Consider the following 24,098-nt stretch of genomic DNA (forward strand, 5'->3'; position numbering starts at 1 on the left):
CTGAAGACTGGGCCAACACTCCTTGCTCAGGTCAGGGACTGTTGGACTGAGTTCCAGCCAAGTTATGGTGAACCAATGTGAATTACACTGGTTATATGGTTAATATTGAACCAGTCAAAATTACTCCTGATTATGATATGAATCCTGCCAAACCCCGGCCATGTATACATCAGTGTTCTATTTCCCGACAAGCTGAAGAAGGCATTCATATTGTAATAGAATCCTTTCTGCAACAAGGTATTATTGTACCAGCCCACTGTCCCGGCAGTTGCAATACTCTGATTCTGTCTACAAAGAAGCCAGGTAAAGAGGTTTATCATTTTATTTTGGACTTACATGCAGTTAATGCAGCTGTGCTACCAGCATTTCCTGTTGTACCTTCCATCTTGTCATGCATTTCCTAAACAGCTAAATCTATCACAGTTGTAGATTTGGGTTCAGCATTTTTCTCCACACTTGTACATCCTGACAGCTGGGAATCTGTTCGCATTCACCCATAAATCCATGCAATATATGTTCACTAATCTTTCAATGGGATAGGTAGAGAGCGCTGCTCTATTCTCTCAAATTACTCATTGCGTTGTTAATGATTCTAAGTCTGTCTTGCCTAATGATGGCCTGTAAGTGTCTCTATTACCGAGCATGCCAACTTGCTTAGAAGTCTCTCAGACTGCTCAGGTACTTTACTTTCATACTACTGAAGATATACCATGTTATGACATGCCTGGATGTGATGTTTGTTCCCATAAGGATGTATGAAATGAGACTGGAGTGAAGGTCTCATATGGAGGAAAGTCTGGAATTCAACATTTTATGTACTCCCCTAGTACACTGCTGCATTATAATATTGAGTAGGCACTGCAAACCGCCATGTTTAAACAATGTTTCCTGTCTGTGCGAGGTGAGGCTCTATGCTTTACTGCACATGTCTTTGCGATGAAGGCTCTTCACCTAGTGTGTAGCTATGCCCACGTTCATGTCTCTCCCTTCTGATGTGTTTCCCTTTTGGCAAATGCAAACATATTTTAGGCTCTCACTTTCTTAAGAAAACTGGCTTTAAAAGACGGAAGTCAACATACTGTAAGCATGCTCGCCTGCCCCAACCTCGTGTGAACATTTGAGGAGTATATTCTGCTTTGCTAAATCTATCACGTTACCCTGTCCTCCCTGAAAACACTGTTTTAACATGTAAGAATGCAGCTGGTATTAAAGACCTGTATAGTGGAGCTTTGTTACCTGCATGTACATTTTTTCAGTATGATTCCTTGCCCTGATTGGACCTCCCCTTCCATTTAAAAATGTATGTGTTCCTTTGGGTGTAATAGAACATTGCACATGGGGCTTACTTGCATTGAAGTGTTATATTATTGTTGGCTTGCACTGTCCTGTTGACTGATTTGTACTAATAAATTGTTCACCAATCCACCAGAATAGTCAGTGGTAATATTTCCACGACAATAACGAGCATTAAGTGGTTTTCAAACTCACATGAAAGCTCCATCACTTTGACTAAGGCAAAGTTTAATGTGGACACTAATAGCATTTGTAAATCAAAGCCATTACATTGAAAACAGGTTACAGTTCATCAATGTAAGAATACACTCTGGTGATCACGTGTGAGACATTGATTTCTAAAACAAATCTATCTTTCTGTATTTTGTCAATAAGGTAAATGAAATATGTTTCTTTATATAAACAGAAATGTTTTTGTTTTCTTTTGATATGTATTAGCCATTTTAAGAAACTTAGAAGTATAGCCAATATTTCCAAGAAACATTTAAAGAACGTTAAACAATTCTTCAAATTTCCAATAACAAAAAAGCCTCTTGTGAATGATGTTAATACAATGTGCTCATTAGTCATTTGTTATTATGTGATGTATTTCATGTACAATAAAGACTGTTTTCTCTTGGGAAAAGCAGTGCAACTCGACTGCCACTGTCCTTGATTTGTGTGCTTATATGTACAATGCCAAAATATGTCTATTATTTTATTGACTATACATTCTGCAACCCCCTTTGTGCTGAATTCCATTTCTGAAGGTGAAAATGAAAGGGAAAAAATAAGTTATATCAAATCCCTCATTTTCACCCGAGGCCTGCACAATCTGGGGGATGGGGACATTTTTCTGTTTGTCTTTATTGAAAGTTTCAGAATTCTAGCCTTTTTTTCCGCATGGTTCTTTAAAGTTCCTGATTGAATGTTCATGATTTCCCAATGGTGGTATGTTCCACAGGAAAGAAAGAGCAATGCATCATATATTTATATCAATGTTCCAGTTTCTTCAATTGATGATTATTCTCCTTAGTTCCTTGGTTCCTCTCTCCCTGGCAGTACTTTTCTTTCCTTTAGGGATTGGCTTCACTCTTGCACTGTTTCACCCAGGGCTGCATGACCAGTTTTTAAGATCTTTGGTTAGTTATACTAGAGGAAAGGAGTAGAATGGCGGGTTTAGTGTTAGGCATGACCACAGAGATCTATTGAACTTCCCTTCATTAATATTTTAAACAATATTGTATTAGTACAATCGAAGTAGTCATCACTTCATATAAACATCCTTATTTAACTTCCTGAACTGATTCCAATTCATCTTCCCTTTGAATTTAGGTCAAGGTCTTACTCAGAAGCCTCCTAAGTGATGGGTACACACTGTTTCTCAACCTATTTAAGTGCTGATCATGAATGGCAGTTCTTCAGCTGATTAATATGTACCTGATGTTCTTCTGCCAGATTCCTTTTTGGATTGCAATTTTATAGGCAACTTGAGATATCTTTACTATCATTTCAAACAATCCTCTCCAGGAAGGTAAAAACATAATCTCCGGATTGGTTCCTTTGCTAGTTATATAGTTAGACTATGCCACCCACCTCATATTCCTTTGTTGAAATTCCAAAGTCATAATATGTCTTGAAATTAGTACACAGTCCTCAAATATCCATTGGGTCTAGTTAAAAGCATGTTGGAAATGTTTTAGAAGACATTCAACATGCCCATGAGTAGCAGAGGCATTCAATATCACCTGATTCTGTCTTCAGTATAACAGAGGCTGAGGTTGCATAATTTGTTCTGGCAATCATAAGCTCAAATGTGGACATTCATGTGGCTGAAGAAGGGGGGTAGACCTCAAAGCCATCAGCAGCACTGGTAATCACAAGTTGCAACTGGGTTCAGAGCCCCCACAACTCCTCTTCAGGAATTGTTTTTTTGTATCTTTCTACCACTCTGTTAGATGTAGGGATGTAGGCAATGTGAAGTTTCCATTTCTTACCTATGATTTACCACATATTTATCATCACTTTGCTGTTGAAGTGAGAAACCCATCAGACTTAAGACTAAATCAAGAAAAGTTGTGGTATGTGCCTTAAATTCTGTGGCTTGGAAAAATGGAATCCTCTTCATAAATAAGCATTCAACAGTCCACACATATTTATTTCCTTGTGCAGAATGGCTCATCTTCTGCCAGTGCTTTCTTCATACACCTAATGCAGGGAATTGAGCTATGCCTCCATCTTATCAGTAGTCTGAAACCCTATTCTTCTACATGGTGATCCTTGAAACAGTCATGCATATCTGTCAATCCATGATCCATTATAATCATGTTATTTTAACCACGCCAGATCTCTAATGGTTAGCCTTCATAGAAAGAATACTGGAAGTAATACTTAAATTAGTACATATTTTATCTCTCTGCTAATACCGCAGTGGCATGTGAAGGCCTCAACTATAATATGTTCCCCATGAATAAATTGCTAATAGGTTTTCAATACTCCTACAGTGAGAGGAGCACTTTCTCACCTTAATTGAGCTTAACCTCGACAGGTGATAATGTCTTACTTTCATTAGAAATACCCCTTTTAACTTGGTCATGCTTCCCATACAAGACCACAGTTAAATGGTTGTTGGAGAATCCCATTTCCTGGAAGAACTCTGTGTTCTTTATACAACAAACAACAAGCAGCTTTGGAAAGACTTATGTTTTCTGTTTGTGAGCCACCTCGCTACCACTACACCTCTGCCTTCAATAGATAGACTAAAGGCTTTATGATTTCGACATAGTTCTCTATGAAGCTACAACTGTAGGTGGTCAACTATAATTCACATGAATTTGGGAGGATCTTCAATTTCAGTAAAGCTTTAACCTCCCTTTTCATAATTACCGTTAAGGTCCTTTGCTGCGATTTCATATGTGGCAGACCTCCGCTATGTGCTATTCCTCAATTTTACATCCTACCAGTAGATCATCCACATATGTCAAGTTCCCTCTTTCTCTGAGGTCAGGTAGCATATTAAATGTATACTGCCTGTTGAAGTATCCAATGAAGGACATATAGGTCCATCCATACCTTTGACCACCTAAAGGAAAAGGCAAGTTTATATTGGTGTTCACAGAATACAAAGACAGTCCAATATCCAATTGTCAAATCAGTGGCAGAGAATACTTTAGACACTTGGATCTGTGCAAGTCATTGATCAACGTGAGAGAGTGGCCACCTTGACATGTGTGCCATCTTAGTCATCGGTTAACTTATGTGTGCACAGAGTCTCCATTGACCATTAGATCTTAATATTCTCAGTACTGTATTGAGTTCGACAAATGATTCCACAAGATTCCAAATGTTTGAAAACCTTTGTAAGGAATTCCATGGACATGGGATGCAGTGTGTACTGTCTCAGGAATACTGATGCCCCAGCAGAATATATGGGTCTGTGGGAATATTTGTCCATAGTCATATGAATCAAGAGAGAAAATGCTCTGAAAATCCAGAAACACCTGTCCCAGTAGTTGTTTTGGTCAGTGAGCTCACATGCATCATGCAGACTAAAATGTTCTTTGACTATCCAAAGGATGCCTAGTTGTACATGTTGCGTAGACATTTCCGATGTATCCTTGAGTTGGGTGTAGTGATTTGTTTCTGGTGTCTGTCTGGATGGATAATTCCATAGGATTGCGGTAGTTCCTGGTTCTTTGAATTTTACTTAATTATCCATTGTGTCACATGCAACATCCTGCACATTATAGAGCCAAAGGGAGTACACCAAGAAATTCTCTCTTGTTGTGTGTAGAGCGCATCAGATTGAATACCATCAACTTGTTGTGAAAGTCATCAGGTATTTGACCAAAGATCGTATTTGTTAGAACCGTTGAAAAATATTTGGAATTAATGGCCATTCAAGTAAAGTGTCCTGAGACAGAAATGTCAAATTGTGGAAGCATATTTGTCAATCAATATTCTAACTGGTATAATTGTTAAGGTGTACTAATGGCAGTGGATGTAAGGATACTACTTGTTGCTAATGAATGTTATTTAAAGGGCATGGCTACCGCCAGGGTCGTAATGAGGCCCATAGAGTCGAAAAGTGTGCTATGCAGTCTAGTGGGAGGGCTATGTTGTGATTTCAATACAGCTGATAAGGTTTATGGGCGGTATATAATACGGCACTATAAAATATGTTCTCCATTTTTAACTGGTGCAGTCTTTAAAGTTATCTCAATATGCCATAAGATACACAATGGCTTATGGGCTTGCATCGAATTTATAGATATAGAATACGCTACCCATTTTTGAACACTCAAGATTTCCATTGTGGATGTCTTGTGTCCTCATCCTTTAAGTGTTCTGAAGAGTAGTGTCCAACAGCTGTTGGTGAGAGATGGTACCAAAGGGTTGACATGGTTCACTTGCTAGCTCTGGGCTCAAAGTTGGCCATGGAGCATCATAAAACCTATAGCTAAGTACAGACTTTCTTTTAGGTTAAGCATCTTCTAGTACATGAGCTACAATGTTCATCTGTGTGTAGGTTTGTAAAGCAAATATTGGACATATTTTGCCTTTGCATAAATTAGCACTCAAATCAAGGACAGTGGCAGTCAAATCCCACTAATGCACGAAATGGCGACTGACTGGTGTTTCTGTCTTCTGGTTCAAGATGGTGTATCTTTTTAGGTTCATGTGTTCATGCAGCTCCTCACAGGTCTAACCTACATACTTTGTTGGGGGTTTGTTTCATTGGAGGATGGATACACTTTCCAGATGTCCTTCCGGCTTGCCATTCCTTCCACTGAAACTACATGATCATCACTGTAGACTATGAATGCTGGAGATGGCCGCTCAGATCTCTAAACTACTTTGGGCCAGAACGCTGACTGTTTCTGTCTGAAACTGCTGAAGACTGAGCAGTGCAATGATCCCACTAAACTTTGGAAAGTGTCTAAATAGCATCAGTACCTGTATCACGATTATAGATGGATAGATGCTCCATACACTGTATGTATGAATGTCTGCGGGCGGGAGCCGTTCCGCCCGCCTCGTCTGGCACTGGCAGGAGGGACCACACCCATCCACAGACTCGTAGTGTGCCGGTCCGGTAACAGCGGGGCTGGTAGGCTTACTGGCACCGTTGTTACTGGACCAGCACACTCATAATGAGGCCCAGTGACAGTAAAGCATGTACTCATTTAATGAGAACAGCTGAATGAAATGCGATACTTGTTTTTAATAGCTTTGTAAATATAACATCTTTTCTAACATTGGAAGACTTCTGGAAGCATGCTTTGAATAGAGTACACATATCTTTGTCTTTAGACAGTTTTATTTTTTAAAATATAATTGTGTGAGGGAAAAATAGGAATGAAATTAAAAAGAACGTATCGATAGTTATTTGATTTGTTTTTAATTAATGGCTTTCTGTATGCTTTAAAACGTTCTTTTATGATAATCCAGAAAGCAATCAATAAAGCAATAATAGTGTTTAAAAGGAAAACAAATTGGAATTGCCGCTAGGTTTAAAAATATAATAGTACAATAGGAAAAGGCGTTGCAAGCCAATGCTTACAAAATTACTTTTACAATTTAGGTAAAAAGATATATAACCACGACGGGCATACCAACCCAATAGAAACCTGAGATCAGGCACTGCAATCCTCCTTGTGGTCCCTCCCTTCAAATCAACAAGAAGAGCGGGGCCCTCCTTCTCCATCCACGCTCCCAGAACTGGAATGCAATTCCCCTTAGCATCCGCTGCTTAGAGGATCACCTTGCATTCCAGAAGGCCCTCAAGACCTGGCTTTTCCCACCCGCATCCTGCGTAACCCATTCTGCCCTTTGGGTTACCATAACCGCCTGTCAGATAGGACGAGGCAGCAATGAACCCTTCAAAGAACGTATTGAGCGATGCAGAAAATAAACCACAGCAGACCGCAGGACAGAAACCACGCCACATTAACAAACCAAGAAACCATCCAGGACACACCAGTATGTATTGCACTCCATGTTGATGGAAGATAGCTTCAGGCACGCCACCCACACTTACACATCTGCTATTATACGCTACTTGAAGACACATCGCACAGCACCTTAGAATGCAGCTATGTCCCAGGACAAACATTCGGTCTAACTGGACACATAATCAGTCTCCTGCATTTGCATGCTGTCCAGAATGTCTCACACTACCCACCCACAAGCCATCTCGACATGGTGGCTAGCAGGGACTTGGCCACCCCTACATTCCTTCTTATTGGCTAAAATGCACACACACATTCTAAATTCCACTGATGTATCTCCCATACCTTGGACTTCGGTCCCCCGAGGGTGTTCACCTACAACACTTTTAGTCCATACCATTGGGAAAAGGAACCATACAAATGACAAATTACATTACATAACCAGGAAGCATAACCAGAAGAAGCCCAAAGAACATTCTGCAACTTTTTGAAGAAATTATAATAGGACAATATTCTGTATGATAATGATCCAATAGGAAAATAAAAAGCTATACAGACACTCTTAGGGGCAGATTCTCAAAAATGAATACAAATGAAAAAAGCACAGACTATTATCCACCTCTTTTGGATGCCAGAGCAACAGTGTTGAGAATTTGCCCCAGTGTGTGCATTTGGGATGCCCACATTCAGATGCCCGTCGTGTATTGGGCTGCACCTTTTTTGTGGTGCACGGGATGTTATGTGCTAGTGCATCTCATCCCCGGAGCCAAATAAAATGGTTTTGAGAATGATAGTCTATTGATTTACCGAATATCATATCATTAGAGGGAACAATATTAGAATTGATAGAAGGAATATGAGATGCAACTAGAAAAACAGGGAAGCTTTTGGACTAATTGGTCTTCATAATGAATTTTGCCAGAGATCTTAACACCTTTCCCTACCCACGATATATATGATTTTAAGCACACCCAAGATGAGGGCATATCACTAAGCATTTCACTAAGCATATTAAATAACGCAATCACCTGTGCATTTTTTTTTTTAACCTGGGGTAAGATCCCACAATACGTATTACCCTCTCTCATTAATCTATTTGGACTTTTGCTGTGATCATTTCTAAAAGCACCATCTTTATAATAGTGAAGCTAAAAGGGCAAGAATAACAAGGGTGAAGGCTCATAATGACACCCTGGTTTAATATAAAGGGTTGGAGAGAAGGATCAACGAGTCATAGTACAAATAAAAACGCCTTTAACACTGTTAAGTGGTAGCTAGGGTTTATGAAAAGTTACTGCAAAGACGGGGTTAACCAATTCGATAACCGCACGTATGCCAGTGTTGCACAGAAAGCCACTCGCTGAATTAATCATACATGTCTCTGTTTTCCATTTTTACTGATTTTCACACCTAAGGGCTAATGGAGATCAAACTGTTTTCTTACAGTATTGACTTGTAAAAAAAATAGAAAAAAGTCACAAAAAATTAAACTATTAATTGAGTCCAATTAGTCCAAATTCTGTGCAACGCAACAAAGACTACAACATATGAATCTCTAGGGTACATTTTTCCATTTGTAAGAATGTTATGTTGTTATGTTTATGTTAAGTAATTTGTAATGCGCACCTGGTACCCAAAGGCTGATGGGCGCAGACTAACAAACACAAAACAGAAACTACATATACATCAGAGCTAAAAGCTGTCCATGGTTAACACTGACACAGCTCTAAGCGAAGAGCAGTGTTTTCAGCTTTTTTTAAAAAAAGTTCTGTTGAAACCAGGGTTGTTATGGGAGTAGGGAGGGCATTCCAGGCGATAGGAGCCGCCTAGAATAAGGTAGTAGTTTCATCTAATAGCTGTTTATAGAACAAAAAATAAAATACGGCTAAAACACTGCTTAAAATAGGAATTGATAAGTAGATAGACGCTGAGAAAAATACAAGGAGTCTTAAACATTCATGATTTCCAGACAGAAGCATTTGTAATCGAAATTGAAAACGGAGAAGACTTTGCCACAAGTGGTCCTTTGAAGGAAGGATGACAACTTGGCCCTCTACTCCTAGCTGCTGCATTTCTGACCATGGACCAATGCGTGCAAAAGTCCTGGAAAGCAAGCAAAAGGGCCACTTGGCCCATCCTCTCGTGCAGAGCATTATTTTAACACACTCAGTGCTAGCTTTACCGTCTGGCGGGAATAATTGCCATCCACCTTTCTGACAGAAGTTTTTCTCCTGTGTGGGCAAGTACGTTAAAGATACTTGGGCTTCTATAGCATGGCACAGAGGCTTCCTATTATGCGTTACAATCTTATCTTTATTCAATAATAATAGGGAGAGGCTGCTGCAGAGTCTTTTGGTCTGTGTTTGTGCAAGACTCTACAGGTTTTTGCTCCAGATTTTTTGAGGAACTGAAGCCCTTTTTATTCTCTTTCCACTGCTATTACCTGGATACTTTAAAATATCCAGCAAGCCGCGGAGCGGCCGCGGAGTCTCCTGCAGTCTTTTGGTCTTTAGGCTCTGCAGTCTCCACGGCACTGCTATATTTCACTCCCAAAGTTCATCAAAGGATCCTCGTGAAAGAAAACCTCCGCTGGCTGAACCCTCACAGCATACCACCGCCCCCATGCCCTTGTGGTGAGTGACAATACCTCCCCGCCCTTCCCGCCTGTTCACTCACCCGCCACACCCCGCACCCCACCCTTCCACGTACAGAACCCTTCCTGCCCACCTGTGTGATCCGCCATGTTCTCACCTCCCCCCTCGGTGCATCTCCTTCCTCTGCTCGAGGATCGCGCTGAGTGCTGCGGTGAGACTTCCCCTCTGTCCGCTACCCTCCTCGACAGATCCTCACCAACAACACCGGCGCCCACTCTCACACCCGGCAATCACCCCCTCGCGCTGCTGCCCCGCCTTTCCATTCTTGACAGATCTGCAAGACTCCTACGTTCCCCCGTACCCGCACTACGAAGACAACGCCCACCCTCCACTGCTTACCGCAACAACAGTGCTAAGGCCTCCCTCCCGGCGCCTCCCCCTCCTTTGCTCATAGACCACGCTGAGAGCTCCCTGCCACTTCCTTCGGGAATTCAACTCTTCTGCCCGCACCGTCTGCCTCCCGATACTCCAACAAAAAAACCAGACCTGTGTTCGAGCCTGCACTCTGCTGTATAACAAGTCACAACCCCGGACGACGCCTCTCCCCCCCCTTGCTCGCGGACCATGCTGAGAGCTCCCTGACACTTGTTTTGGGAACTCGACTCCTCTGCTCGCACGGTCCGGCTCCCGCTACTCAAACAAAAAACCAGACCTGTATTTGAGCCTGCGCTCTGATGGAAAACAGACACAATCCCAGACGGCACCCCCCCGAAACCCCGCCACCTGGCAGGATTATTGTCCAACGAACAAACAGCAAACCCACGCTGCAACCCTGAAAGCACGCCTAATCTACACAGTGCCCCAAAGCACTACTGCACTAGTGCCTCAACAATGCAAATTATCCAGAAGAAGATCAGACCTGCATACATAAATTTGCTACAGACTGTCATTCCATTGGCGCTCTATTTCCAATCGTTTCTCTATGCTTATCCGACAGTGCCGCAATAGAGACTGCTCAGCACTAATTCTGAAGTACTGCAATCAGAGAGCGAACAAAGACTCCTAAGGTTTAAGAAACAGGCAATCGCAGGGCCCCCCCCCTCCTGACCTCCTACACCACTAATCATCTTGTACCGTACGTAGCAAATTCTTCCGTGCAAGAATGCTTGAAGCAGCTACTACACATGTGAACAACGAGATCTTCTCCAACTTTGTTATTGCCTATCACCATTCGCTGGGTGCTGCACGAAGTACACCACCCCCGACAAAACCACTCCCAAACCTTAGAGAAGATACAAAGAACTTCACTCCTCTGCTTCGCTTTTTCAAACTTTAAGCAGGCCCTCTGCTATATCCTCCAGATGACATTCCGGAGCCTGCAACTCAACCTACCACTCTGTCTATCACTGCGCAAACAGACTGAACGGACCAGTCCTACAGAAGACCTTGGATCACCTCAGCCAGGATTCCGAAAGGGTCTGGCTCCTGGATCTACACAGAGCCCCTACAACAACCTCTGCTCAGGAAACCGGAAGGGCCTGTCCTTGGGATCCTGTAGCCCACAAACAACTTGATACTCATCGACCGCATCTGTTGAGAGACCGAAAGGGCTTGTCCCTTGGACCTTAACAGAGCTTCTTTAATGTCCTCTATTCAGGAGACTGAAAGGGCTTGTCCCTTGGATCCTGTAGCTTACAGTTTCAACATTGCACTTCCAATTTCCTACTCATCAACCATATCTGTTGAGAGACCGAAAGGGCTTGTCCCTTGGATCTTAAAAGAGCCTCTTCAACGTCCTCTACTCAGGAGGCCGAAAGGGCTTGTCCCTTGGATCCTGTAGCTTACAACTTCAATATCGCACTTCATCCTCTGTTAGGAGACCGAAAGGGCTCTGCCCTTGGATCCTAACCGAAACGCAACAACCTCTATAGCACAGCCTCTACCAAGGAAACCGAAAGGGTATATACCTTGGATCCTGCACCACAGTAACACCAACGCTCCCTTTCTCCGGTCAGGAGACCAAAAGGAAACTGTACAACAACCTCAACTGAGTCACTGTCATACTTTCACCCAGGAGACCGAAAGGGGCCGCACTACAGATCTCAATATAGACCCTAGTAATAATCAATAATAATCAAAGGAGAAATGTCGGCAACTCGACCCAAACAGCAACCCATTGTGCGTCCTAAAACAAGACCAAGAACCAAACTCAACACCGCCGCCATGTCTGCCCTAGACTCTTCACAATTAACCTTGTAACAATCACTCTCCAGATCCCATACGACAAAATCTGATCTGAATCACCACCAACAGAAAGTGGATCTGGACATTGAGCATGTCCCCATCACAGATGATCCCCCCAAAATAAAGTCTGATCTTCCGACTCCAGAACTAAATTGACAATCGAACGATCAACCAGTCTTACCGAATCAGATCAATATACAAGCACAAATCCATAGCACCATCGCCATGATTGAACATCATGACATCCAAGGCACCAACATCCACAACGATCCTGAACTAGCTTCTGCTCGACTAGTAACCCCCGCTAGTCAGTCATCCAACGATGTTCAACCAACAGAAAGTAACTCACGACGCTATGTCGAACGGGAAGAACTACCATCACCGACGTCTCGAAACCTACACCCTCTCCAGCAGCAAAACACTACTGAAAGTGTAGAAAACTGAAAACCGGACTCCATTACTAACGATACTTCGACCAACGATATCACACAATCAAACTGCAACACTAAGGCTTCTATTCCACAAGAACGACTTGTATCACCACTAGGAGACACATTGGCCAGCAACCCAGCTTCTGCACCAACAGACAAAACAACCAACTTATCTCACAATCCTCCTGCTGGCCTACACCAAGATTCATCTGCGCCATTTTTTGATTCACAGAAATACGAGCATTCTAATGATACTGCCAATAACCAACCAATAGAGCGTAACACCCATACACCCAAGACTCAGCCTGCCACCCTAGAAGAACCAAGTGCGATCACGAAAGATTCCAACATTCATGAAGTTGGCAAACCTCAATCAGATGAACCACGACTTACCACTATCTTACAAAAACCACCAACCAGTTTAACACAACAAACAAAGAAAGAAAAAGCAAGACTAGCCAAACTGGCATGGTTACACACACATAACTCAATCAAACTTGCTGAAGCTCCGGAAAACGTCGACAATCAAACTACAACCAAGGCAAGAAGACTTTCAATGGATATTACAGAAATTGAATCAATCATGCTAAGCCTCGACAAACGAAAAGAAATATTTGGCAACATAACAGGATACCATCAATCACAGCTTACTTCAACCCCATGCTTAACACAAGGAACCGGTCAAAGACCCAATCATAAGAGAAACCGAATTAAACCGATCAAGAAACAAAAATATTCCTACTCGATTCAATTATGATACAGATGAATCCTACTACACACCTGATCCTACGACCAAGAATAAACAACCCACGCCTCAACTGAGCGCACCATAAATTAAATCTACCAACACGACATTCAATAAACTCGAACACGAGGATTACACCAACCCCAGGATTCCGACGACCATGCTCAACCTACAAAACATGCTTATTGCAGTGCTATCGCAATCCATGATTACTTTTATGAAGTTACACAAAGCCATGAACGATAATATCAAGGACCAAGTAACTCTTTTAGCACTGATACACTCCAAACAGATCTACATAGAGAACTTCATAACCACAATCGAATCTCGTTTGAATTTGGAAGCAGAACAATCCAATTGATGGCAACAATGTCTATCAGAAATAGCAAGAAGCGATCGCCAAGAAAAAACCAATCTAAACACCAAGGCACTAGCTCTACTCAAAGCTCATCATCAACACCAAACAGCGCACAAAGCAACTATAATGATCGATCAAGCTACATTAGCTCCCTCAGTTAACGATACGTTCCAAAAACCAATTGGTGGAGTCCGAACCATTGGCACATGTCATACACAACGGAAAACTGGACCTGCCATAACCTAACATCCAGAGACTCAAGATCCTAACCACTCAATTAAGAACACTACAGAGCAGTACCAGATCTTCTTGAGGGATAAACTAGCCACTACCATGAAACCAGTACAGTCAAAACCAAACAAAAAATGACAAACAGGCTCAAGAGCGTTCCTCAGAACAGTAAAGATGACAGAACAAAGGCATCCACTACCAACAGAGAAGATGACGGCTCAAAGTCATTCATTACCTGCAGAGAAGATACCCTGTCCCTCCATAAAGGACAACAACCCAAACCAGCAGCAACATACTGGAGTCTTACAGACCCATGGACAGACAGAGCCACCATCCGAACATTCCACCCAAGATGAAGACCTCCTCAACCTTTCAATCCATGGAGACCAGATAACAGACGACACACTGCCACCCAGGCATCCCACAATGCCCTCAAGCTTCATAATAATAGATGAGTACACCACTAATCACGAACCACAATCATTGGACATGTATGAAGAAATTTCTGAGGACTCATTACAAGAAACCTCAGATATATCCCTCAATCCCAGCTCCTTCGCCTCATCAGTATCAGAATCATATGACCAAATTTCAGACGACTCTCTCAGTTCACGTCCATCAAGTAATACCGATTGTATATTTCCCTCATTTGTCAATCTGCTACAACAAAACCAAATCTATGAAATCCACATCGAAAATAAAACCAACAGATCTGAACCACTAATACTCAACAGAACAAATACTCTCTGCCTTTTCTACAGCTACAAAAAAATAACAAAAAAAAAGATCGATCTAATAACTTTTAAAGACGACAAGCATCTAGATAAGATCGTTGCTGAACTATCTGACACAAATGACCAAGAACTGATCCTATCAAAGCACGCCCAGCTCCTCAAACTTGGCTTTAACTGCTGGGCATCTACATCAACAAGAAAACATCAACCAAGTAAGCAGATGAGCAACCACAGCGAGGATCACACAAAAAATGCTCAAATTCTGACTCACGTTCGACAACCGGTAAAACCAGCTGTTAAGGTCAGGTCCCGCAAAGGGACCTCGTAGTAAGGCAGTAAGGGTTTACCAGTACCGGTGCCCTTACCGGTACCGGTAAACCCTTACCGCATTCCGTGTAATGAGGCCCTATGACTCTAACCAAACCACAATCAAAAACAATACACCAACCACAATTTAACATCAGTGGAATCCAATTAGAAAATGTCACAACATTCAAATACCTCGGCATATTAATCAACCAATTCAAGACTGAAGAACAATGGCTGGATAAAGTGGAACAAAAGGCACAAACACTGGCACGCCAAGGATGCACACTCCATAGAAAATATGGAAAATTTTCATTCAGACCAATCATTGCCTATTACAGCCTAAAATACACCCCGATAATAACATACGGAACAGAAGCAATGATGAATACTGAAAAAGTAAACTGGATGAAATTTGAGTCAACCATTTGGCGTAAGATTCTCCACCTTCCACACTCGTATCCAATGCTGAGAATATGATATGAACTAGCAACACAATCTATTGGATCCATTGTATGCTGGAAAAGATTAGACATCTATCGAAAACTACTATCTGACGAGAAAACTGCTGCAATTCAAATTCTGAAAACCCAACCAAACACCTTTAACGACACAGTGCTAGAAAAATGGAAAAACTCTATCCTTAAAGAAATGGAACAGGAAGAGATGTATCCGAAGAACTCCTAATCATGCACCCCCAAAATGCCAAAACCAAACTCTTACAGAACGATTGGATCAGAACCATTGAAATAAGAAACAGCTACAAACAGACCCTCCAATGTAACAAAGACAACAGAAAAATACATGAACCACAGCCGTATTCGCTATCATTCCCAGACCAAACCCTCAGATCAACATTTCTAAGAATTTGTGTGAACATTTTACCAACAAACTCTCATCTGGCCACAACAAGACGGATTGCCAGATCACAAAACTACTGCCGCTTCTGCAAAGCTCAAACAACACCGGAAACCATACTCCACCTGGTTATGGAATGTCAGTCCATCGCATCTGAACGCAAGTAATGAGGCTCCTACTTCAATCTCGCATCGCAACAAATGAATACAGAAGAAAGATGGGCTGCCATCCTCAGTGGAAATAACAACAAATACATATACACAATTTCCCTCTTCCTCTCCAGCATCCTTGAACTCAACGGAAGAAAACCCTGAATCACAGCAAAAGAATGCTCTATCTTTTTTCTTTTTTTTATTATTATTATTTTTTTTTCATACAGTCTCCCCTTAACATATCCAATTCACAACGATGGAAAAATTTGACACCAAACTAAAACATAAAAAAAGCAAAAAAATAAAAATAATAGGCAGAGTGAAAAGAAAAAAGAAAATACAATTGCTGTCATAATCTCCCTCATGCCCATCCTAGTATGACCATACAGGCATCCAGTAGTCCTTAATCTGTGGGCGGGCCAAAGACTGATATGCAAATGGGAATTTCCCTTCTGTGAAAGCAACAGTGAGCTAAAGTGAAGCTGCATGCTCTTGAGCCGGTACCTTCCCAAAGAACAGGTGATTTAGCTGTGTCCGTTTCGCAGAGGGGCGCCTATGACTTTAAGAAAAAAAGGTGATTATTTAATCTGTGTTCCATTAACCCACAATGTCATATTCCCCTACTGCTTAATTTTGAAAAACATTATCTAGTTTTGGTAATCTAAGGATCTATTGGACTTTAGCAGCCTTAACAGGGGCTACCGTGCGGTGGTGGAGCCAGGCTTTCAGCATCGTCACTGAGGGTGAGAAGATTGAGGGCAGGCATGCCCGCTTCCGGGGAGCAAGTGAGGGTATCTCACTTTCTGGTGCTCATGCTGCATCAGTTCTGCACAGGACATTTTGTGACAGGTTACTAGAAAGTGCTGAACGTGGCAGAACCCACAGAAGAGTGAGAGTACCTATGGCTGTCAGTTGGGTTGAGAACACAAATATTTTTATTTATTCATTTACTTATTTATCATTTATATAGCGCTGAAGCAAGACCCGTAGGTATAGGAGCGCTGACAAGACCTACTACAAAGAAGATAAACAAATGAGAAAAAATAAGAGAACCGATAAGAAGCTTAGTTGCTCCAAAAGTAAGAAAAGACTTTGCGTGGAATAAATGCACTGTGCTAGGTGCGGAATAATGGAATCAAAAGCGCCCAGAAACTTGCAGCGCAATGAAAAATTAGTAGAGCCCGGCACGTCCACAACTTAACCCCAAAAGCTTTTGCGTCAGACCCATGGCAAAAAAATAATCAAGAATTACTTACCAGCACTCACCATTACTTCCACTCCTCTCCTGCAAACGACAAGTTCTCGTTGCAGTATCCCCACTAATCTGCACCCAAACCACCTACATTAAGACAGCACCCATACATCCAGCTTCATCCTAGTACCCCACTAATCTGTGTCCCAACCCCATACATTAAGGGGGCACCGACAAGTTCACCCTCATCTCAGTACCCCCAGTAATCTAAGCCACAACCACCTGCATTAAGGCAGCATCCACAATTCCACCCTCATCCCAGTACCCTCACTAATCTGCATTGGAGCCACCTGTATTATGACAGCACCCACAATTACGCCCTCGTTCCAGTACCCCCACTAATCTGTGCCCCAACCCCTTAAAGTAAGGCAGTACCCACAAGTCGCCTATTGTCCTTGTACCTCCACTAATCTTATCCCCAACAACCTACATTAAAGCAGCATCCACAAATCTGCCCTCATCCCAGTATCACCACTAATCTGTGCCCCAACCTCCTACATTAAGGCAGCGCCCACATGTCCACTCATATCTCAGTACCCCCACTAATCCGCACCCCAACTGACTACATTAAGGCTGTATCCACAAGTCTGCCCTCATCCCAGCACCCCCACTAATCTGCGCTCCAACCTCCTTAATTAAGGCAGCACCCACAAGTCCGCCCTTGTCCCAGTATCCCCATTAATCTGCACCCCAACCACCTATATTAAGGCAGAACCTACATATCCGCCCTCATTCCAGTACCCCTAATCTGCCCCCAACCCCTACATTAAGGCAGCACCCACAAGTCTGCCCTCGTCCTAGTACCCCCACAAATCTGCGCCACAATCCTCTACATTGAGGCACCACCACAAGTCTGCCCTTGTCCCAGTACCCACACTAATCTGCATCCCCACCCCCACAAATCTGTGCCCCAAAATCTGAATCATTCTACGCCCTCTCCTCTCCCACAGAGTACTTGCCCCAACAAGGTGCCACATCACAATAATATACACCAAATACACATCACTCCAATGCCCACTCTTACTATTACAATGCACAGTACTGACACAAGGAGTTGGATGAAATGTGAAATAACTGACTGAATATCTAATGAACCATCTTGTTTGCAGCTGTCCATGAGGAATCCCCTGTCCACCTAAGTAGATCACACACACTCCCACGTAATTTGGCTACAACATTTTATGACAACATCTCACTGGATGCCCCCCCCACGCCCCTTGCACATAATGACCCAGCAATCTTACTCCCCCAGATGTACAAATCTTGTTTCTGCTGAACAGTCAAAACATTATGCTGGCACAAACTCATGATCTGTTGAGAAAAGGTAGAGTCACATATCTGTTGGGGAGTACCGTAATGTTGGAGAATACATCCAACGGCCCAAACGTGCATGAAAATACAAGCTTTGAAAGTCATTGTAAGAAAGCTCAAAGAGGACAAAGAGAACCTCACAATTTAGGACAAACGAGACGCCAGTAGCCATGCTTCAGCGAGCTATAATTCACATTCCTTACATTTGAACACAACCATGTGCCCTTAATACATACAGCAGCATTTACCACTAGCCAGGAAAACTCTGAGGGACTCTCATAATGCCAGTGAATGATATCAACTATCTATACTAATTGAATGAATAACACATCTAGGCCTCGAGATCTAGTTAACCATCTCTGAAATATGAAAACCCCCACCTCGTCAACAGAATGCACCAGCCAGGCCCTAGTTGAAAGGCGTGCACATACCAAGTTGCAAATTCCTACAGCTAGACTAAATGCTTCGTAGTGTTTGGTCAAGAAAAGGGGGGCAAATTCATTCCCAGCCCTGAGTTGCAGTAGTGAGGTCATGACAAAGCAACAGTGAAAATATTAGACCCCAGAGATGAAGGATAAAAACTGAGCCTGAGTTCAAAAGACATATAACAATTTATGTTCCTAGGCAGTGCATTCAAATGTATCATACTAAAGGTCATAAGCCAACAGGAACCGAGCAATGAGCAGTAAGGAGTATGCCTGTCCAGACAAAATGAGTGAGGCACAACACTGCCCTCTGTAGGGAAAATTCTCACAGAAAGGGCTCCAATTGTAAAGGAGGGAGCCACGGGAGAAACACCATTGCACACATAATAAAATTCATTAGGCATCAGTAACATTTCTGGAAACCTATGCACAATCCTCACAGCACATACACAGCACAAATTAGTGGTGAAAAGAATGTTTATTATATTGCAAGCTGCATACATATATTCACATCAGTGTAAAGGAATGAAGTTTGCAAGCAACTAAGCCCCCAGCTCATGAGGTCAGAGGCAGGGCAAACTAAATCCTGAGAAAAGGTAGGTGAAGAGAAGCAAGTAATGTTTTCAAAGACGAGTTGCAAAGTTGAACTGCTGACGAACAGTTCATATTGATGGGAATGTTAAGTGCCAAATGATTAGGTCAATGGGAAGGGGATGTAAAAAGTTCTAATTTCATTGTCACACTGTCACATTTCACTCCATGCATATTCCTTCTGAAACAACCAATGAAAAGTAAGGCTTAGATAATATAGACTTAAAAAAGTACTACCCAATCAGCACTATGAGAACGGAGCTGATCTCACTGTCAAGTGATTAATAAAATAACATCTTAATCAGGACACAAGGATAGAATAGGCTAATAGTGCTAGATAGCGTATAGATTCACCTATGGTTTGGAATTGGTCCAATCAGAAGCCGAAAACATTTGAATAATCTGTAGCATTTGCTGTTATTTCTCTTTTGTAATTTACTATATAACCAGCCATTTTTCATTATACAGTTTTATGTCTTTTTGATCATTTCCGGCCTAAGCTGTGTGTGCGTTATGATACATTTTTGTTTTTCTCATATCTCCTGCATTATTATTTGGCTCATTGAATTGAATTTTATTATCAATTGGGGACTTGCCTTACATACCCAACAGCCATTCACTGTCCCTACAATGTGATGAACAGGCTTGCCGGCCTTGTTCTGTATGATGATGGAGTGAGCTTTACAATTGTTGTAAAAGCAGCAACCCTTGCCAGCTAGCTATGCATCTTGAACAGCCATGGCCCAGTTCACTGTGGAGCACTTATGCACCTCAAATACTCTGGCGTCTTGTGTCTATCAGGAACAACACCAGGCAGACATCCTCTTCCAACATGATTACTTGGAAGCAGTACAGATGAATCCAGGACATTCGCCTCTTCCATGGCTTCCCCTTGGATCACACTCAGCTGCACAACAACAGCCAACTATATGTTTACTGCAGCTACGCTTTGGTTCCTTGATGTTCAGGTGACACAGTGCACATGTGAGGTGTGAAGCACAGTGAATCAGAGAGAGACCACATCCCTTCTTGTCATCCACAATGGCAATAAGCTATACCAGTTTTGGAAGTGTGAGCACACCCACATGGACAAGCAAGTGCCATAGGGGCATGCAAACAGTTGTGGTAGCATAAAGGAACACAACACAAAAGAACATGAAATCTTGAGAAGAGAATGGGTGTAGGTGAATGAACTGTCAACAGCTGTGGAACATCTGGACATGCACCTAAACAAATGAGTACCCATTCTCAATAAGAGACCCAAAACCCCATCATGAAATATACCGCTAATCTCCAAATATCTCCCACATTGTCACTATTAGACACACAATCCAAAACATACTCAACCAACACTGATACACCAACAGCAAACATGAAATGCCCCTGCAGAAGGAATGGCCTCAGGCAACCATCCCTTGCTACCCCACCCTTGCGATGGTCCCTCCACAACATATGTCCACATGAACATATGGGCAATTCAACCAACGTAATGCCACCATGCCTACCTCAAACAACCACCAACATCAATCAATACCCATGAACACAATAGAAGTGCCATGCCAATCACAGCATATATGGTTGACACACCCACGTACACCACGTACATTAATGACCAACATGCATTGAAGTAGCCACCAGATGTGTATGACAAAGACATGAAACACGTGCAACTCCAAACATGTGATATCCCCACATCTACCATCGTCCACATAAGTATATTGGCCATGAATGCATTATGCTAAACATCACACTCACATGAATAAGGCACATATGTCCCACAGCAAATAGGACAGTACCAATATAACCAGAGCTTGTACCCTAAACTTACATGACAGCCATAGGACACAGTTAGTTGGAGATCATGTGCAAACAAAAGGTGCACAGGGTCAAAGAAGCACAAAAACATGCATACACCAGTAAGCCAAGACATGCTTCACATAGCGCAGAGACAGCAAACGGTGGTGTTCAACAGAATATATAAATATTTTGAGGTAAAGCAATGATGGAAACTGAATAATGGTCCATAAATAAATAAAACAAAAGTAAACCTGCAACTAGTGAACTATATACAATAGTCGGCGGGCTAATCCATGCTTATCTCAGACAATTCCGCAGCCAAGGCTGACTCACCATTCACATCTGCCTCTTGCAGGCAGGCTTCCATTGTTTGCTGTAGGGTTTGCAGGGCCTCTGTCATCCTAGACTCAATCTACCCTGCTACCCTGCAAGAATCTTCCAGGATGGCAGCCTGTGTCCGCATCAACCTCTCTTCAACCTCGGCTCTGGCCCGGGCAATTTCCACCTCACGTGCCCACTGCCACTCTTCATCCTGCTACCTCACAAATTGCACTTGTGATGACACCAGAGCCTGAAGGCGCCTCCTTGCCTCCTCCTGCTCTCAATGGCATCCATGATTTGCATCCTCACTGACAACATCTACTATCTGTCAATGTTTCTGCGGTGTAGGTACTGCCTCAGACTGGATGATAGTCTGCGTCAGTGGAGTATAGTTCCTGCACTGCCATCAAGTGCATGGTGTTCCTCCACAGCCTGTTTCCCTGTATGTTCTTGGGCAGACTTAGTGAGCCCCTCATCTGCCATGGTGCCGTCCTTCACGTCCACCAGGAACGCAGGCACATCCAGGCTGGCCAATGGCAGGACAGTGGCACAGGAGCCCAAGGTGGTAGCTGGCATGGAGGCCTCAGTTGAGTTGAGTGGGGCACAGATGATGAGGTGAAGGAAGGGTCCATTGCAGTGGCCTGCCCATAGGGGCCACCGGAAAGCAGTGATGTTGCCAGTTGAGACGGGAGGTAGCCCACCTGCCGGTAATACTCTACAAGCAGCTGATGGTTGCTTGCAAAACATCACATATAGCTGCCTGCCACCTCAAGCCACCCATGAGCAGTGGCATCACTGCATCTCAGATGGCCACATCGTTCCGAAGTGCGGGCTCTGTCTAGGTGGAGGCATCAGCGAAGAATGGTCAGTCTCGAGAAGATGGCCCTAGGACAGGAGGTTCTTCTGATCCCTCTACAGTGGACTGCACAGTCTCCAGTCTCAGGGCCAAGTGTGTGGCATGCTCATCCCCCTTTGCCCCCCAACCTGACACCATGGGCAGGCCTACAATGGCCTCCACCTACTTCTCCACCATCAACCCAGACACCTCCAATGTGGACTCCATGCCTTGATGCCTCTGTGTGGTAACATCACCAACACCACCCTGTCCCTTTTATGCTGATGGGATCCCAAGCCTCCACCTCAACAGCATTGCCATCTGAATGGTATGCTCCCACAGGAACATCACTCTCAGAGGAGCTGGACACAATGTGGCATGTCTTGGGTCTCCACCTGTGTCTGGAGGCCTTGCCCCTGGGATGTAGCTCCACAGCACAGGCCGTACCCTCTTCTACAGCCACACCAACTGTGGAAAAGGGAGCAAAGAACATAGGAATCAATCATACGTGCCAATGCATGTACTCTCTTCCCATGGGCATTAGTAAAATGCTGTCAGCATTAGTCAACAAGCAACTGCCTCATGCACACAGGCCCATGCTTGGAAAATTGGAAAGAACCCAGTCTCAGAACAGAAAGCAAAATGACAAGTCACAATGATGAGACATGCACATGTGAACACAGCACATTATTGTCTGGCCACACACAGGTGACAGCAACTAATCGCATATCACAATCACAATGAAGCTGTGATCCAAGTGTATCCTTCAGGCAGGGCTATGGAAAGGGCCCCTGACCATATGTGTCGGTAGCAACAAAGGCACTTCTTCATTCAACCACATCTACCAACATGCACGCTGCCAGTCCAACATGAAAGTGTGCAACACATACATGCACCCGTTTCTGAGGATCAAGCATCAATGCTCTCGATCCTAGCACAAACAAATGTCATGAAGATATACCATGTTTGCCTCCTCAATCAGTGCCCCGGCAGGACCCAATGTTGATCCGGATAATCAAATGCACTATCTTGGCTTGCCCACACATCCATACTCGTGTTATATTCTCAGCTGCTGAGTGGAGATGATGCAGTCATCATACACAATTGAGCAATCCATAGAGAAGCCTGCATGAATGTTCCTCACATGCCCTCAACATCTCAATCTGGCAACTATTCCTGTCAGAGACCTTGCTGTCAGCATCTCACAGTGCATGCACATGAGTATACTTTCTCAACAAAGGCTATGAGAGCTCATTCCTGCACCTGTCCACTTCACAGATGTGTGCCATTGCATACCTTCAGTGTCGGCATGAGGCTGCATGCCAGTTGAGGATTGTGCAACACACATGCTGTGAAAAGCACTAACTTGCTCAAGTCATGCATACCCATGCTGGACATGTGCACCCTGTGAGTACTCACCAAGGACCTGGGAATGGGCCGCTGGGTTGATCCTCTCCAGGATCAGGAGGTGAAGGGGCGACGCTCGATGGCGGCCTGCAGATTGCACTTCCATGGAGGCACCTGCCTCATGATCCGCCTTTACCTGGCTCTCGATTCTAAGGTCTTCCCAGCACTGATGGCAGCTGATGGCAGCTGTGATGCAGAACAAAGAGGCATAATTTGCCAGGACATGCTAATGCAGGATGGCAACTTCGGCAGCTGAGAAGTTGAAAGCTCTCAGCCTCACCTC

The sequence above is a fragment of the Ambystoma mexicanum genome, chromosome 6q (assembly GCF_040938575.1).
Source record: "Ambystoma mexicanum isolate Mex_15411 chromosome 6q, UKY_AmexF1_1, whole genome shotgun sequence".
NCBI classification, from domain to species: Eukaryota; Metazoa; Chordata; class Amphibia; order Caudata; family Ambystomatidae; genus Ambystoma; species Ambystoma mexicanum.